Source organism: Microcebus murinus, chromosome 22 (genome assembly GCF_040939455.1).
Source record: "Microcebus murinus isolate Inina chromosome 22, M.murinus_Inina_mat1.0, whole genome shotgun sequence".
In the NCBI taxonomy this organism is placed as follows: domain Eukaryota; kingdom Metazoa; phylum Chordata; class Mammalia; order Primates; family Cheirogaleidae; genus Microcebus; species Microcebus murinus.
This window is the reverse complement of record NC_134125.1, coordinates 20,673,818-20,692,520: the sequence shown is the minus strand read 5'-3', so window position 1 is coordinate 20,692,520 and position 18,703 is coordinate 20,673,818. Positions and strand designations below refer to the sequence as shown.

Genomic DNA, 18,703 nt, shown 5'->3' with positions numbered 1-18,703 from the left:
CAGGAAGGAGACTGGAATTAAGAATTCTAGACTTCCCAGCTCTCGGATTCACCAAGATGGGGGTAGTAAGAACCTGTGGGCAGCAAAGTGGAGATGGCTTCTTAGAACAGTCACTGAGGTGGGATGATCTATCTAGAGGTAAGAGAAAAGAGGAAAAGGCCAGTTTCAATGATACTCAAGGAAAAAATGGGGAAGGAAGGAAGGACCTGGAACCACTTAGAAAAGAAAGTAAACGTATTTGATCCATAAATTTGGTTGAAGGTGGGAAGGATTGTGATTAAAAGAGTAATATATTTAAACTATCAGATTTTTTAATAAAGAAAGGGGAGGGTAAGGTTTTTTTTAACTTTACATTTTGAAATAATTATAAACTCACAAGAAGTTGCAAAAATAATATAGATAGGTTCTGTGTACCCATCACCCAACTTCCCCCGGTGTTATCATCTTACACAACTATAGATCATTATCAGAAAATTAATTCACACAATGCAATTAATAAGAGTACAGACCTTACTCAGATTGCACCAGTTTGAGGAGCATAGTATGTTTAATATTTTAGTTCACACATAAAGTGCACAAGTCTTAAGTGTACAGCCTGATGCAGTTTCATGTATGTAAACAACATGTAACCAACACCTCAAAACATAGAGTGTTATTAGCCTCTAATATGCTCCCTCATGCCCCCTATAAGTTAATACCTGCCCTCCTATATAACCACTATTTTTCTATCATGGTAGATTAGTTTGTCCTATCTTGAACTTCATATAAATGGAACCATACAGTGTATTCTCTTTTATATCTGCCTTCTTTCACGCAACATTATGTCCATGAGACTCATATGATTTGATACGTAGCAGAGGTTCATTGTTTTTTCATTGTTGTCTAGTACTTTTATTATATGAACAGATCATAATTATTTATCCATTCTACTGTGAATAGATGTTGGGGTTATATCCAATTTTTTGCTATGATGAAAAAAGAAGCTAAGAATATTCTTAGACATATTTGTTGGACCTACACACTCATTTCTGGTGAGACTATATGTAGGAAAGGAATTTCTGGCCTCAGGGTAAGTAGATGTTTAGCTTTGGGAAATATTCTCACGTTTTCCAAGGTGGTTGTACCAATTTAATTTACCCTCCCACCAGCAGCGTGTGAGAGTTCCATAGGAGTATAAAATTTCATGTCATTAAATTCTAACAAATGATCACATGCAAGTCCAACTATGATCCATCAGTGCTTCAGAATTCTCATTTCAAAGTATTTTTCTGTTCGGAACCAAAAGTAGGGAAAGTGTCTGAGAAAATCCCAAGGGCTACAGGGCAGGAAAGTGACATCAGAGGTCAGAAAGTTAAGAAACTAGAATTGTCATTTTGTTGGGAGACTTGGCGCCAGTCACCACTCTAAGCCTTTATCACTAAAAATAAAGCAGATGAATGGGATCATTTCTAAAGTTCCTTTTAGCTCCAAAGGGCAAGGTTCCAACATGAAAAATGTTGGTGTTGTAATGTTAAGTGAAAGGGTAGAAAGAGCATGTGCTGCAAATTAGGAAAATATAGTTGCCCACAGGCAAGGACTAGAGGAAAATACACAATGCTTGTGTTGTTAGATTGGTACATATTTATTTTCTTCCTGTTTTTAATAATACAGTATTTTCAAAATTTGTGGTTATATGAGTTTTAAAATAATTGCCTATGCACAGGAGTCCCCAACCTATGGTGAGTTGTATAATTATTTCATTATATATTACAATGTAATAATAATAGAAGTAAAGTGCACAATAAATGTAATGCATTTGAATCATTCCCAAACCATCCCTCCCCTCCCCAGTCCGTGGAAAAAAATTGTCTTTCACAAAAATGGTCCCTGGTGCCAAAAAGGTTGGGGACTGCTGAAATATGTATTTGATACATTAACAACTTGATAATATTAACATACCATATTAACATATGAATTAATTATTTTTCCACTATTTTCCATGTTATATAAAAGCTGAGATCTCATTTACTTGGAATATACCCTCAAGTCAAATTACTAGACACTGTGAAGCCTCCTAATATTTATTCAACAAATACTTACCAAGGCCAGGCATAGTGGCTCACATTTATAATCCCGGTACTTTGGGAGGCCAAGGTGGGAGGAATGCTTGAGGCCAGAAATTTGAGACCAGCCTGAGCAACATAGTGAGACCCTCATCTCTACAAAACAATTTAAAAATTGCCTAACCTGGTGGTGCATGCCTATAGTTCTAGCTACCTGGGAGACTGAGGCAGGAGGATCACTTGAGCCCAGGAATTCGAGGCTGCAGAGAGCTATGATGGCACCACTGCACTCCAGTCTATCCCAGGTAACAGACAGAACAAGACCTTGTCTCTTAAAAAAAAATAAATAAATACTTCCTGAGCACTTTCTTTGTGCCAGACACAAAGGGCCTGTGTCTGAGGACACAGTGGGTGAACTGGATATAGTACTTAAATGTCTAGGAATTTATCACCTGTTGCAGAAGACAAACACATAAACAGATGAGTACAAGGCAATGTGCTAAGGTTTATTCTAGGCAACTTGGGAACTTATAAGAGGAAACTTGCTGAGTTTGGGAAGGTAAGAAAAGCTTCCTACAAGAGGTGGCACTCAGTTGAGACCTGAAAGATGATTCAAAGTATGCCAGGTAAAAGGGGAATAGGAACCTTCTGTGCAGGGGACCAGCTGGGGCACAGGCATGGCAGCTAGAGGGAGGGTGGGATGGTCATGGAGCTACAGTTGATTCAATGGTAGATGGTTGTGGGACAAGACAAAATGAGATTGAAGAGGCTTGAATGCCCCACATGGACCCTTGAACTACCCTGGGGACCCACTAAAAAGTAGCAGCCTACTAATCTGTAAATATTCAGTTCTGTCCCAAATTCCCCAGGTATACCTGACCATAAACTGCCTTCATGCCCTGCTGGCACTGCTGGTTTTCTGCTAGGGAGCTAGAGGATTGTTAAAGGCAATATACGGGGCCTGCTGTCCTTATTGGCAATCGGCAGGGAGCGAGGTTTGAGCCCGGGGAGGCTGCCAAGGGCTCTACCAGGAGGGAGGCACCAGGGCTGAGAAAAGGTGGCTGGGCAAGGGCCATGGGCCTGAGAAAATGAGACACTCACCTGATCCGGATCAGGGATTGTCAGTGGGCATCGGTAGAGGAAACCGAGCTCAGGGGAGCAGGAAGCAGAGACACTGTGGTCAGTGGGGGAGAGGCAAGGCTGCTGAGACAGGGGGGCAGCCCATTCTCCAGCCCCTCTCACTATCTCTGCAAAGGCTGCTTTTTGCTTTGTCACCAGCAAGCCACCCCAAGTAAGCACTCAATGCCCGCGTGGCATTGAGAACATGTCGGTATCCTGATACGTTGGTCAGAAGCACAGGATCTCAGCTGGAGGCAGGTCAGCCTTCCCTGTTTGGCTGGTGACATCTTAATAGAGTTCTCAAGGTCTCTGCAGTCAGCTCCTGACAGCTGTCTCCGGGCAGCGCCTCATCTTGGGACGCTTCTGCCACCCACCTGCCCACCCTGGGCACAGCAGCTGGCAGGCGGCTGCCTCTTGGCAGGAAAGGCCTGGGCCTTGCTGAGATTCCAGAATCCTGACTTTCAGCCCCTTCATGCAGTGTCCTCTGAGCACAGCCCCCAATCAGCAGGCAGGAGGCCAATTTAAAGGCACAAAACCTACTTCTATTTGCTTTTCACATGGCTAAAAAGTAGAAAGACAAATCTAAGTCTCAAACTAGCTAAAATCTTTGACTTATCTTGGGTTCACTCAAAAGTAGAATCTGAGACAAAGGCTTCTGTGTGAATAGTTTATGCAGGAAGTAGCCCCAGGGAGCAGGAGTGAAGGAGAGGCAAGGAGGAAGAGCCAGGATAAGGACAGGCCGTGAGTGACCCTGATATGGTGACTAGTGGCTCAATCCCTCAAGACCTCCTGAGATGCTGTAGGAAATATGTCCTGGAAACCACAACTCTGAGGAATAAAGAGGGAAGCATTTGTCCATCAGCCCCCTTCCCTATTGGTAAAGGGTTGCCTCGTGGGGCACTAATGTCCTGCACTTCTTTGTCACATGTAGGTGAGTACCGAGACTGGCAGATACCCCACACCCACAGAGCAAAAGAAGTGAGGTGCTATCAAGTTGCCCTCAGAGCACCTATCACCAGTTGGAGTAAAAAGTGAGTCCAAAAGCATATGTGAAGTGGTGCACAAGAGAAATCCGATCCATTCTACACAGATGTACTAACACGCTCCTCTCCCCAGTGGCCCTCTCTTTTCCCCATGTAAGAGGACAGGGATTGTTAAAGCCTTTGCTCTTGCCTGCTACCATGTGTTGGAAACTTAATCCCCAATGTAACAGTTTGGGGAGGTGGGACCTAATGGGAGATGTTTAGGTCAGGAGGGCTCCACCCTCAAGATTGAATTAATGCCAATTATAAAAGAGCTTCAGGCTGACTAGTTCAATCTCTTGCTCTCTCTCAGCCTCTCTTTGCCCTTCTGCTGTGGGATGACACAGCAAGAAGGCCCTCACTAGATGCCAGCCTCTTCAACTTGGACTTCCCAGCCTCCAGAACTGTAAGCCAATAAATTTCTTTCTATTATAAATTACCCAGCCGGGTGTGGGGTAATGCCTGTAATCCTAGCACTCTGGGAGGCCAAGGTGGGAGGATTGCTTGAGATCAGGAGTTCAAGACTATCCTCAGCAAGAGCAAGATTCCCATCTCCAATAAAAATACAAAGAAATTAGCCAGGCAACTAAAAATAGAAAAAATTAGCCAGGCGTGGTGGTGCACATCTGTAGTCCCAGCTACTCAGGAGGCTGAGGCAGGAGAATTGTTTGAGCCCATGAGTTTGAGGTTGCTGTGAGCTAGGCTGATGCTACAGCACTCTAGCTTGGGCAACCGAGTGAGACTTCATCTAAATACATAAATAAATAACTTACTCATCTCAAACATTCTGTTATAGCAGCACAAAATGGACCAAGACAGCCCAGCATCCATTTCTCCTTTTCTGGTAGCAGCATCTCTATTTTGGAATTGGGAAACCAACCTTCTCCTGCTTCCAGTCCCTGTGGTTGGGTGAGGCTGACCTCCACACCTCCCCATGCCCCCAACTCCAAGTGTTAGTCAAGTCCCAGGTCCAGCCAATCAACATAGTCTCTTCCTCCCCTCCAGCTGCAATAATTGCTTTAGGAATGGTCACTAGATCTTATCAGTACTTAAATCTTCATTGCATCATATACTTGGGGGATGCAATTCCATCCCAAGTTCCACAGGTGGGACCTAATAGGCTTAAAGCAACCAGCACAGTCCACTGAATGTGCACACTAATATCGGAGTGGGCATATGACCGACCGATAAGTGGCTCAGCCAGGCTGACTCTCAGGACTCTGGCTTGGAATGCTGGACAGATGTGTTCTTTCAGCCACTGAAGCCCACGGTGCCAACCACTGCTGGAAAGCATCTTAAGACCATTTGACTGATGAGAAAAAAAATCCTCAGGGAAGTGAAGGCATTTAGCCAGTGGTTCTCAAGTGGGAGTAATTTTGTCCCCCAGGTGACCAGGGGACACTTGATAATGTCTAGAGACATCTTTGGTTGTCATAACTGAGATAAGGGGAGCTGCGGCACTGGCTTCTAGTGGGTAGAAACCAGAAATGCTCCTTAACATCCTACAATGCACAGAACAGTCCCCCACGACAAGGAATGATCCAGGCCAAGATGTCAACAGAGCCAAGCTTGAGAAACCGTGTTTGACTAATGGTCACTTGGACTGTGAGCTCAGATTCAAACCCAGGTGACTCTACTGAAAGCTGCTTGAGCCCACTCTGCACTTGCACCACAGCCCCGTGCCAGAGCCAGCCAGGAGTGCTACGGCAAAGCCTCCGGAAAGCAAGAGGCCTGAGAGCTGGAGGTTAGTGGAGCCCAGCCACTTCAGGGGCACCATGATCTTGTGTCAACTTCACCCTCAGTCAAGTGCATTCCAGGGTGAGCCCTTGTGGATTCCTGCATAATTTCTTGGCCCTGGTGGCCTGTGCTGCAGGGAACCTGGGGAGGTCTGTGGCTCCATGCCCAGAGTTCCAACTCTATTTCTACCTGTTTGCCTGGTATTTGCTGTACAAAATTGGAAATTAATAATTCATTTCACAGGATGAATAATTCAACACAGGGAACAAAGGGCCACTGGCAGTGGTTGGCATCACAAAATCAGCCCATGTTTTCTTCTAAAGGGAAAGGGAAAAAGAAACCCTAGAGCCAGGCTGATCTCTGGACAAAAATGACCTCAATGCTGGACAGTTTAAACAGGCTCTCCTTTTGGACATGGAAGTTGATGAAGACATTGGGCTGCCAGAAGGGAATTCTGGACTCTATCCCCCCCCCCAACTTTACTTCCAGCCTCTCAAACCATCTCAGTCCACTACAGCCTAGCTTAATTGGCACCTACTCCGGGAAGCTCTCCCTGATACCCCCAAACCAACTGAAGCTGAAAATGCATTTTTTTTTTTTTTTTTTTTGAGACAGAGTCTCGCTTGTTGACCAGGCTAGAGTGAGTGCCGTGGCGTCAGCCTAGCTCACAGCAACCTCAAATTCCTGGGCTCAAGCAATCCTTCTGCCTCAGCCTCCCGAGTAGCTGGGACTACAGGCATGCGCCACTATGCCCGGCTAATTTTATATATATATTAGTTGGCCAATTAATTTCTTTCTATTTATAGTAGAGACGGGGTCTTGCTCTTGCTCAGGCTGGTTTCGAACTCCTGACCTCGAGCAATCCGCCCGCCTCAGCCTCCCAAAGTGCTAGGATTACAGGCGTGAGCCACCGCGCCCGGCTTATTTTTTTTTTTTTTTGAGACAGAGTCTCGCTTTCTTGCCTAGGTTAGAGTGAGTGCCGTGGCGTCAGCCTAGCTCACAGCAACCTCAGACTCCTGGGCTTAAGCAATCCTACTGCCTCAGCCTCCCGAGTTGCTGGGACTACAGGCACGAGCCACCATGCCCGGCTAATTTATATATATATATATATATATATATATATATATATATATATATATATATATATACATATATATATATATTAGTTGGCCAATTAATTTCTTTCTATTTTTTATAGTAGAGATGAGGTCTCGCTCAGGCTGGTTTTAAACTCCTGACCTTGAGCAATCCGCCCGCCTCGGCCTCCCAGAGTGCTAGGATTACAGGCGTGAGCCACCGCGCCCGGCCTGAAAATGCATTTTTTTGCGATCCCATGGATTAGCCACTGTGCTCTGACCACTGCTTGCCTCGCAGCCTGACACTAACCTATGTTTCTTTTTTTCCTTTCTTTCTTTTTTTTTTTTTTTGAGACAGAGTCTCACTTTGTTGCCCAGGCTAGAGTGAGTGCTGTGGCGTCAGCCTAGCTCACAGCAACCTCACACTCCTGGGCTCAAGCGATCCTCCTGCCTCAGCCTCCTGAGTAGCTGGGCCTACAGGCATGCACCACCATGCCCGGCTAATTTTTTCTATATATATATTAGTTGGCCAATTAATTTCTTTCTAATTTTAAGTAGAGACGGGGTCTCACTCTTGCTCAGGCTGGTTTCGAACTCCTGACCTCGAGCAATCCTCCTGCCTCAGCCTCCCAGAGTGCTAGGGTTACAGGCGTGAGCCACCACGCCCAGCCTAACCTATGTTCCTGTCACCAGAGATTCTTGAGCCTCAGAATGACTTTTCTAGCTAGAAGGGAAGAAGAAATTCAGCATAATGCTGATGTGAGTGGTTCATAGCATTTTGAGAATGGTCCTTTGAGGACAAGATGAAAGCCATGCACCCTCTCTATAAAAAAATGTAAATGTTCCCCAACACATCTGCATACAATTCAAGGGGTACATAGGTCCTGGAAGTCCCTTTGTGGACCTGGGCTCAGAATTCCTGCCTCATGGGGAGCCTTCTGTTAAGAAAAGGAACTACAATTGTCCAGGGCATGTGCTATGGTTGGAATGTGTCATCTCTAAAATTCAGGGGTGGCCAATGTGATAGTATTAAGAGGTGGAGTCTTTAAGAGGCAATTGAGTCTTGAGGGGGTCGGCCCTCGTGAATACGATTAGATGCCCTCATAAAAGGGCTTGATGGACCAAGCGCGGTTGCTCATGCCTGTAATCCTAGCACTCTGGGAGGCCAAGGCGGGCAGATTGCTCAAAGTCAGGAGTTTGAAACCAGCCTGAGCAAGAGCGAGACCCCATCTCTACTAAAAATAGAAAGAAATTAATTGGCTAACTAATATGTATATATAAAAAATTAGCCGGGCATGGTGGCGCATGCCTGTAGTCCCAGCTACTCAGGAGGCTGAGGCAGGAGGATTACTTGAGTCCAGGAATTTGAGGTTGCTGTGAGCTAGGCTGATGCCACGGCACTCACTCTAGCCTGGACAACAAAGTGAGACTCTGTCTCAAAAAAAAAGGGGGGGGCTTGATGGAGGAAGTTCAACCCTCTTGCCCTTCTGCCTTCCACCATGTCAGGACACAGCACTCCTCCTCTCAAGAGGAAGCAGTATTGAGGTGCCATCTTGGAAGCAGACAGTAGGCCTCACTGGACAACCAAACCTGCAAGCACCTTGATCTTGGACTTTCCAGCCTCCAGAGCTGTGAGAACTAAATTTCTGTTCTTTATAAATTATCCAGTCTCAGGCATTCTATTATAGCAGCACAAATGGACTAAAACAGCACGGACAATAGTTCAGTCTCTCAAAATGCACCTCCTCGAAATGCTTTTCTTGGAATTGGAAGAGTTGGTGTAGATTATCCAGGCACTTTGATTTAATCATTCATTCAGCAAATATTTATGGCACACTATTAGATGCTAGGTACCATTGGGGATATGGTTGGTGAACAAAACAGATGAGGTCCCTAATTTATCAGAACACATAGTTTAATGAAAGAGGCAGTCATGGATTAGACAATTGTACAATAATACAATGATAAGCTGTGACCAATACTACACAAGGGAAAAGAATAAGCTAGCTAGGAATGCGCATATGAGGAGAATGATTATAACCTGGAGAAAGGCCAGATGAAGAGGTGGTTTTACTTTGACAAGGAGATCAGGGGGCTATTCCAGGCAGAGGAAGCAGCCATGGGCTAGTGGCCTGAAGTGAGAGGGATGGTTGCACTTAAGAAATCAGAATGTAGGGGCTGTGAAAGCCCAGGGTAGACACCCAAGAAGAAGAGAAAGTAACGTTCTCTTCTTTTCGTGATGGTCAAGGCATATCTTCCAGTAACTTATTTTCAAGGAAAGGTTAAAGAGCTGGAAATATCCCACTGGATTGAAAACCCAGGTTTAATGGATAAAAACATCAAGTATCAACCTACCCCATCATCAGGGTATCTGGAAGTGTCTTCAAAGTCCTTCCTCTCAGATCCTATATGAAAAGTCCAAGACACTACCAAATTAAAAATGTTAAATCTTGACATGAAGCAAATATCCCCCTGCCCCAGACCTCTCTGCAATTTAAACCCTGTCCCAGCCCTTGAGGAATCGTTTCCACCTCCTGGTTCTGTGGCTCTGTCGTCCCACACTGATGATTATGGAGAGGCTGGGATACACCAATTGCCACTTTGATGGGTGGTCTGAGTGCAGTCTCCAGGCTGTGTGGGGCAGACAGACCTACCCTTTCATCTTCCTGGGCAGGGCTTTAGGCTAGAGCCAGTGTGGAGACTTCAATTCCAATGCCCATTCTGCCACCCTCCTGGCTACCAGGTGACTCTGGGCAAGCCCCTTTCTCTCTTAGGTCTCAGTTTCCTCACCCGTAAAATGAGGGGTTCCAGTTACGTGTTCGATAAGATTCTTCTTTGACTTGAGGATTCCCTGCCCTCTGATTTGTAAAGTGTCTTTTTTTTTTTTTTTCTTTTTCAACCTGTAAGTGTCCCAGAAATGTAAAGTGTCTTAACTCGGACATTTTTTTCATCTTTCTGACTGTTGTTCACAGACCAGTGACAGGAGGCAAGACAACCCCTCTTTGTAAACTATAATGAGTGGATAATTAGCTGCCTTCAAATGAAACCTCCCGTCTTGGAAGCCAGGAGGTCTGCTTTTTAAGTTACTTACCATTATTATCATTTAAATGCTGTTTTCTCACTAAAACCCAGAGGGGTAGGGGATAATGACAAGCAGATGTTTTGTTATTAGGGGCCCTGGGGGATGATTTGAGACTTTCACTGCAGTGATCATTCTCTGGATTCTTCTGGAGTCAGCAGAAGCTTTGATGAACTCGACAGAGGGCAGGGGGATTGGACGGACATGGAGCAGAGGCCTAGTGAGAGAAAGCCTGGCTTATCTGAAAGCTGCTGGGGACAGCAGTTCCTGGCTGGGGACAATGGGGATTATGAAATTAGTATATTTATTTAACACTTGCAAAGAGATTCCAACTACAATTATTTCATTTTCTCATGAGCACACTTTGCCAATGCCTGAGCCCAAACCACTATCACCCCTCACATGAATCTCTCTCAGTCAGTAGTCTCCCTGGCTATATAGAATTGTCTGTAAAAAATGGTCACCAAAAATCTACCGACAGAAAGTAGATTACTGGATGCCTGTGGATGTAGGGGGAGAAGCCTAATTCCTTTCCCCTTGAGTCACAGCGGGCCTTGTAACTTGCTCTGAGCAACAGAATATGGAGGAAGTAGAGCTGGGTGTGGTGGCTCACAAGTATAGTCCCAGCTACTCGGGAGGCTGAGGCAGGAGGATCCCTTGGGCCCAGGAGTTTGAGGTTGCAGTGATTACCATGACATTACTGCGCTCCAGCCTGGATAACAGAGAAAGACTCTTTCTCTAAAAGAAAAAAAAAAAAGAATATGGACGAAATGATGCTTTGCGAATTCTAGAGCCTAGGCCTTAAGAAATATGGCAGCCTCCACTTTTACCCTCTTGGGGTCCAAATCACCGGGTAAAAGCTCAGGCTAGACCAAGATTTCTCAATCTCAGCACTGTTGACTTCAGGCCAGATAATTCTTCATGGTGGTGGGCTATCCTGTGCATTGTAGGATGTTTAGCAGAATCCCTCTATGTCCTAGCTGCTCTGGTTGTGATAAACAAAAACATCTCCAGACATTGACATGTGGTCCCTATGGGAGAAAATCACCCCTACTTGAGGACCACTGGATTGATGAGAGATCATGTGGTGAGAGAGGCCCACCCAGCTACCAGTTGTTCTAGCCACCCCAACTGAGGTGACAGACATATATGAGTGAAGTGGTCTTGTATATTCCAGCCCAAATTGAGCATGTGATTGAATGTAACCAAATGATAACCCCAGGTGACACCACATGGAGCAGAAGAACCTTTCAACTGAGCCCTGCTAACTCAGAGAATCATGAGAAATCATACATGATTGTTATTCACTAAATTTTGGGGTAGTTTGTCATACAGCAACAGATAACTGCAACTCAAGTTATGCTCCATTCTAGCTACCATCCATCCTCTCTACTCCAATAGCTACTAGAGTTATATTTCTAAAATGCCTTTCTGGTCAGTTGTGATAGATCATGCCTGTAATCCCAGCATTTTGGGAGGCCAAGGCAAGAGGATCACTTGAGGCCAAAAGTTCAAGACCAGCCTGGGCAACATAGCAAGACCCTGTTTTTACAAAAAAATTTTTAAAATTAGCCAGGTATGGCAGCATGTGCTTGTAATCACAGCTACTCATGAGGCAGAGGCAGGAGGATCTCTTGAGCCTAGGGGTTTAAGGCTGCAGTGAGCTATGATTGTGCCACTGTATTCTAGCTTGGGTGACAGAGAAAGACCCTGACCCCCCAAAAGTTTTTTTTTTTGTTTTTTTTTTCTTTGTTTTTTTTTTGAGACAGAGTCTCGCTTTGTTGCCCAGGCTAGAGTGAGTGCCGTGGCGTCACGCCTAGCTCACAGCAACCTCAAACTCCTGGCTCAAGCAATCCTCCTGCCTCAGCCTCCCAAGTAGCTGGGACTACAGGCATTCGCCACCATGCCCGGCTAATTTTTTGTATATATTAGTTGGCCGATTAATTTCTTTCTATTTATAGTAGAAACGGGGTCTCGCTCTTCCTCAGGCTGGTTTCGAACTCCTGACCTCGAGCAGTCCGCCTGCCTCGGCCTCCCAGAGAGCTAGGATTACAGGCGTGAGCCACCGCGCCCGGCCACCAAAAGTTTTTTTTAATAAAATACTTTTCTGAAATTTCTCAGCTCTATTCAAACTTTCCAGGGCCTTTCCCCCACTCCCTGCCATAAATTCCATATCATGATCTACAAAGCGCTCCATAACTTGGCCTTTCTTTAAGATACCCTCAAATCCTGGTATTCAAGCTATCCACATCTACTTGCAATTTCCTGAATGGTCTACCTTCTTTTACACCACTGGGTCTTTTCCCAGGCTGTGTTATTTCCTTGTTATGTTCTTCCAATCTGTCAGTTCCTAGAATGCCTGAAAACTCAGATTATATAGCATGCCTTCTAGAAAGTCCATGTATATTCCATATATGAACTGCTTTTACACTTATGACCTCAAAAAACCATATGTATATCTTTAGCACCATTTCTCAAACCATGTTGTAATTCATGTTTTATTCATATTTCTAGCAAGACTGTGAAAACCTTGAAGGCTGGAACTGAGTCTTTTATTGCTTTATTATTATTATTATTATTTGAGACAGAGTCTCGCTTTGCTGCCCAGGCTAGCGTGAGTGCCATGGCGTCAGCCTAGCTCACAGCAACCTCAAACTCCCGGGCTCAGGCGATCTTCCTGCCTCAGCCTCCCGAGTAGCTGGGACTACAGGCATGCGCCACCATGCCCGGCTAATTTTTTCTATATACATTAGTTAGCCAATTAATTTCTTTCTATTTATAGTAGAGACGGGGTCTTGCTCTTGCTCAGGCTGGTTTTGAATTCCTGACCTCGAGCAATCCACCCGCCTCGGCCTCCCAGAGAGCTAGGATTACAGGCATGAGCCACCGTGCCCGGCTTTTATTGCTTTATTGATAGTACCTGGCACATAGTAGGTGCTCAGTGAATATTTGCTTAGTGAGCATAGTAGGTTGAATAGTACTACTATTTCCATTATGCATATAAGGAAAGGAGGCTCAGAAAAGCTAAGTAACTTGTCCAAGTTTGCCCAGTGAGTAAGAGATGCATAATAACTGGGATTAACACCCAGACCATCAGACTCCACGACCAATCGATTCCCTACCTTTTCACCATCTACCTCTTCTGAACACCCTTGGTCTAGTACCCATTGATGGGTGCCCAAGGTATACCTGGTCAATTCACAAGCTAACATCTATTTCTAACATCTCCATTTCTATGTAGTGACTTGTAATGCTAGCAACCCCTCTGGTCATGAGCTTGAATAGTTAAGTATCTCATCCTTCTTTCCCCAGTGGGTGCCAGTCATAATCTTTAAAAAGGCTGGTCAACTACACATGAGAAGGACTGAGCATCTAGAAGTTGTGTTAGAACAGACGCTCAGCTCAAAATGACTTAAACAAAGCAGAAATGAGAGAAGTCTACGAATATCTAAATTCAGGATTCAGGGCTCAGATGGTGTCATCTCTATCTCTCATTCTCCCCCTGCCTGTCATTCCTTTTCTTAGTTCTGCTTTGCTTTGTGTTGGTTTGAGTCTCAGGTTCCAGATAGTAGCCTCTGGCCACTATAGGCTTAGTTCATTCTTATTGCTAGCTAGCTCATCAGGAAGAGATTTCTCTTTCCCTTGGGCTCCAAATAAATGTCCCAGAAATGGGTATCACTGGATAGATTTGGATCGTGTATCTATTATTGAGCCGATCATTATGGCCGAAGGTTTAGAATATGCCAATTGTCCATGCTCATGTTAAACTGATGTGACAGCCATCTTCCAAGATAGCACCCAATGATCTTACCTTCTGATATTCGTCCTTGTATAGTCCCTTTCACACTGAACCAAAGCTGGCTTTTTTTTTTTTTTTTTTTTGAGACAGGGTCTTGCTCTGTTTCCCAGGCTAGAGTATAATGGCGTCATCACAGCTCACTGCAGCCTCAAACTCCAGGGCTCAAGCAATCCACCTCAGCCTCCTGAGTAGCTGGGACTACAGGCACACTCCACCATACTTGGCTGATTTTTCCATTTTTTTGTAGAGACAGTTTCTCCCTATATATTCCCCATGCTGGTCTTGAACACCTGGACTCAAGTGATCCTCCTGTCTCAGCCTCCTAAAGTGCTGGGATTATAGGTGTGAGCTACCACACCTGGCCTAGTTTTCTTATTATTTGTTTCATAATATGTATGAGTCAGCCAAGGCTGGCCTATGTAACCCATAGAAATATGGCTGAAGCGATGGTGTGTGATTTCCAAGGCTGGGTCATAAAGGCATTGCTGCTTCTGCTTTGATCTCAGATTGTTCTCTTTGAGGGAAGCCAGGGGCCATGTTGTGGGGACATTCAAGCAGCCCCGTAGAGAGGAACCGAAGCCTCTTGCCAACAGCCAGTACCAACTTGCCAGCCCTATGAGTGAGCGATTCACATTGGAAGTGGATCCTTCAGCTCTAAGCAAGCCTTCAGATGACTGCAATCCCAGCTGACATCTGATTGCATCTTCCTGAGCTCCCCTGAGCCAGAACCACACAGGCAAGCCACTTTGGAATTCCTAACCCACACACACCATGTGGGATAATAAGTTATTGTTGCTGTTTTAAAGCCACTACATTTGGGGATGATTTTTTATACAGTACTAGATGACATACAGTTTCGAACCCCTAAACCCTGAGTAAGGATTCAACCCCACTCCATGCAGACTGAAGCAGGAGGGAGAAATCAAGTTGCTGTTGGTGGGAAATGAACACTGGATCGGCCCAAGAATAGCAAATCTCAACAACGGGTGCTCTACAGACACATGCTTGCTAGAGAATTGCAGTGCACAGAAAGGCCACACTGATTCCTCTGAGGTGACTCAGAGTGTCTGGCCCAGACAAGACTCAGATCCAGATATTCCTATGTCTCTTTTCTAGCTCTAGCTATTTGCAGGTTTCTCCCTTGTCACTCCTAGACTTGGTTAGTTATAAGCACCATGGGGACTCCCCTCCTTTGCCAACCCAAATATTTGCTCTTAAAGTAAATTAATTGTTTTGCTTCCGATCTAGAAGAGAATACAGGCCAAGAAATCCCTGTGTATTTGCATGTTTGCAAATGACTTATGCATGGTTTGAGGCTTCTTCTGTTAAACTGGATTTTTAATTTAATTTCAGTTGGACACGTGTTAGCAAGACAAGAATGCGTCCTTTGGAAACTCACATTCCTCATTATGCTCTTCATGCAAGGAGAAAGATGAAAGAAATATAAGAGTTAACACTAAAACTTCTTGAGCACCTACTATGTGCTTGCTATTGTCTATATTATCTCATTTAAGTCTTCTAATTATGATGAGGTTGTATTAATGAACCCTTTTAACAGATGAGGAAACCGAGATATGTTTGGGGAAGTTAGGTATTTTATTATACGTTTTTCTCTTTTTAGAGTCATGTTATTTAGCTTCAAAACCTCAGTGACATGAAAATCTTTGTACCCATAGGGAAAGATGGAGCCAACACATACATTTTCCAGAAGTCCTATTTTAAGTTTTTCCTGTATCAAAGGCTACTACACGTGATTTCCTTCCAACCAATCACCAAGATGCAGATTGCATTTTCCATGTGCCAATCTGTGTGACAACAGAGAAAAAAAGACACACACACAGTTTCTTGCACTTTTTTCTGTCCCTTCCTTCCATGTCAGTAGAAGATCAGTTTGCCTAAAAAATGATAGAAACAAAGGGAAACATCCACTGACCTCACACAACTTGTGGCACTTGAGACCCCCCCAAACTTGCATGATGGAGCTTCGGAAGGCTCTTGGTAGGGAGATTATGAGGACAGGCTCTGGACCCAGACAGGGCTAGGTTCAAATCTCCATTCTACCCATTTATCAGCTCTGTGACTCTGGTCTCGTCTCTAAACCTCTCCATAAAATGAGATAATAACAGTGTCTATCTCTTACAATTCTTTTTTTTTTTTTTTTTATGAGACAGAGTCTCATTCTGTTGCCCAGGCTAGAGTGCCGTGGTGTCATCATAGCTCATAGCAACCTCAAACTACTGGCCTCAAGCGATCCTACTGCCTCAACCTCCCAAGTAGCTGGGACTAAAGGCATATGCCACCATGCCTGGCTAATTTTTTCTATATATTTTTAGTTGGCCAATTAATTTGCTTCTATTTTTTAGTAGAGACGGAACCTCACTCTTGCTTAGGCTGGTTTTGAACTCCTGACCTTGAGCAATCCGCCCACCTCAGTCTCCCAGAATGCTAGGATTATAGGAGTAAGCCATCGTGAGCCGGCCCGGCTCTTACAATTCTTTTAAAGAGTTTGGGAGATAATATATGTAAACTGCTTGTCCCAGTGTCTAGGGTGAAGTAAAGGTGTGACAAGTGTGGTCATTACTGTCACAATTGCCTTTAACTTTCTGTATCTCTACTTTCTCTGCTGCAGACCTGGGGTTGATGTGTGTCCTCTAAATATCTGTGGCAGGCAGACTCTGAGGTGGCCCCACTGATCCCCACTTTTTGGTATTCATGGCCTTGTAAAATCCCCTGTGAGCAGGACCTGTGACTTGTTGCTAACCAATGGAACATGGCAAAGGTGATATCATTTTCAAGATTTATGTTACATAAGATCGTGATTTCTGGCCAGATGCAGTAGCCCATCAAAGCCTGTAATTCTAGGGCTTTGGGAGGCCGAGGCAGGAGGATCTCTTGAGCACAGGAGTTCAAGACCAACCTGGGCAACATAGTGAGACCCTGTCTCTACAGAAAATTAAATGTAAAAAAAAGTTACCTGGGCGTGGTGGCACATACCTGTAGTCCTAGCTACTCAGGAGGCTGAGGTGGGAGCATTGCCTGAGCCCAGGGGTTTGAGGATAGTTGAGCTATGATTGCATCCTTGCACTTTAGCTTGGGCGACAGAGCAAGACCCCATCTCTAAACAATTTTTTAAAAAATATTGTGGGCCAGGCACAGTGGCTCACGCCTGTAATCTTAGCGCTCTGGGAGGCCGAGGCGGGCGGATTGCTCAAGGTCAGGAGTTCGAAACCAACCTGAGCAAGAGTGAGACCCCGTCTCTACTATAAAATAGAAAGAAATTAATTGGCCAACTAATATATATAGAAAAAATAAGCCGGGCATGGTGGTGCATGCCTGTAGTCCCAGCTACTCAGGAGGCTGAGGCAGGAGGATTGCTTGAGCCCAGGAGTTTGAGGTTGCTGTGAGCTAGGGTGACGCCATAGCACTCACTCTAGCCTGGGCAACAAAGTGAGACTCTGTCTCAAAAATAAATAAATAAATAAAAATAAAAAATATTGTGATATCTGTCTTGCCAGCAGATTCTTCTTATTGCCTTCTCAGCTTGCATGCTATGATGAAGCAGGCTGCCACATTGATGAAGTCCATGTGACAAGGAACTGGGGCAGCTCTGACCAAAATCCAGCTAGGAACTGAGGCCCTCAGTGCAACAACCTTCAAGGATCTGAATGTGGCCAACAGCCACGTGAACTTGGAAGCAGATCCTCTTTGAGTTGAGCCTTCAGATGAGACTCCAGCCCCAGCTGATACCTTGATTGCAGCTTCCTGGGAGATCCTGATGCAGAGGAGCCAGTTAAGCTATGCCTGGATTCCTGACCCACAGAAATTGTGAGATTATACATGTGTAGTGTTATAAGTGGCAAAGTCAGTGATAATTTGTTACACAGCAATACATAACTAATATAGTACCCAATGCCTCTAGTCCCATTTTTGGTTTAGAACCCGTCTCCCCTACTTCCTTAGTATCCTGTATTTATCACATTGCCTCGTAGCTCTTGGTTTTCTTGCATCTCCTACCTTGTAAGCTCCTTAAGAACAGGTACCAGACCAAACAGTTCTTGTAGCTCCAGTGCAAATTGCTGGCACTAAGAGGGTGCTGGGGAATATTTCATAATCCCCAGGGTTGAGTTATGTGCTACATTACTGGCTTCTGTAATACCCTAGTAATGATGGTGGTGGCTTTTGAACCCTTACTGTGTGCAAAGTACTGACATGAAGTTAGACATTTGTATTCTTAACTATTAATAGCTTTCTGTGATGATTCTATCCACAGCCAGGTTTGGGAATCACTGACCCTATACCACCTGAAATATTCTGTGGAAAAATCGCATCCTGCTCTGAAGATACCTAGCCTTCCCAATTAAAAAAAAAAAATTGTACTGCATAAATACAGAAAAGTGCACAAATCTTAAGTATACAATTTGAGGAATTTTCCTAAGTGAACACACCTACATAGCCACCACCAAAATGAAGACGGGATGACCCCAGCTTCCGTTGTCTGGCCCCTTCCCGTTCACCAGACCCAGAGGTAACCACCGTCTTATCACCATCACCACTCATTAGTTTTGCCTGCTCTAGAACTTCTTATAAACGAAATTACAGTCAGTATTTGTTCCTCTGTCTTCTTTTGCTCAACATCATATTTATGCTTTTGACTTGTTAAAGCTTCTCTTCTGGATTAAATTTGTAAAACGATGACTGAGAAGGTTGGGAAGGAAGTTGAAGCCTGGGATTCTGAGAAGCCATCTCTGGTACCAACCTTGGATTTTCCAAGAGAGGGAATCACATAACCAGCCCTCAGCTGACCTATCCTCTCTGCTAAATTAGCAGGA

At 44.6% G+C, this 18,703-nt stretch overlaps 1 long non-coding RNA gene across 1 annotated transcript; it reads left to right on the top strand.

Moving 5' to 3' along the window:
* The first annotated feature begins 2,554 nt into the window (after positions 1–2,554).
* On the top strand, positions 2,555–18,463 carry LOC142863453 (uncharacterized). The gene is made up of 3 exons (XR_012914217.1): positions 2,555–2,668; positions 4,497–4,589; positions 18,145–18,463. It is a non-coding gene; the product is annotated as an uncharacterized LOC142863453 (long non-coding RNA).
* The last annotated feature ends 240 nt before the right edge of the window (positions 18,464–18,703 follow it).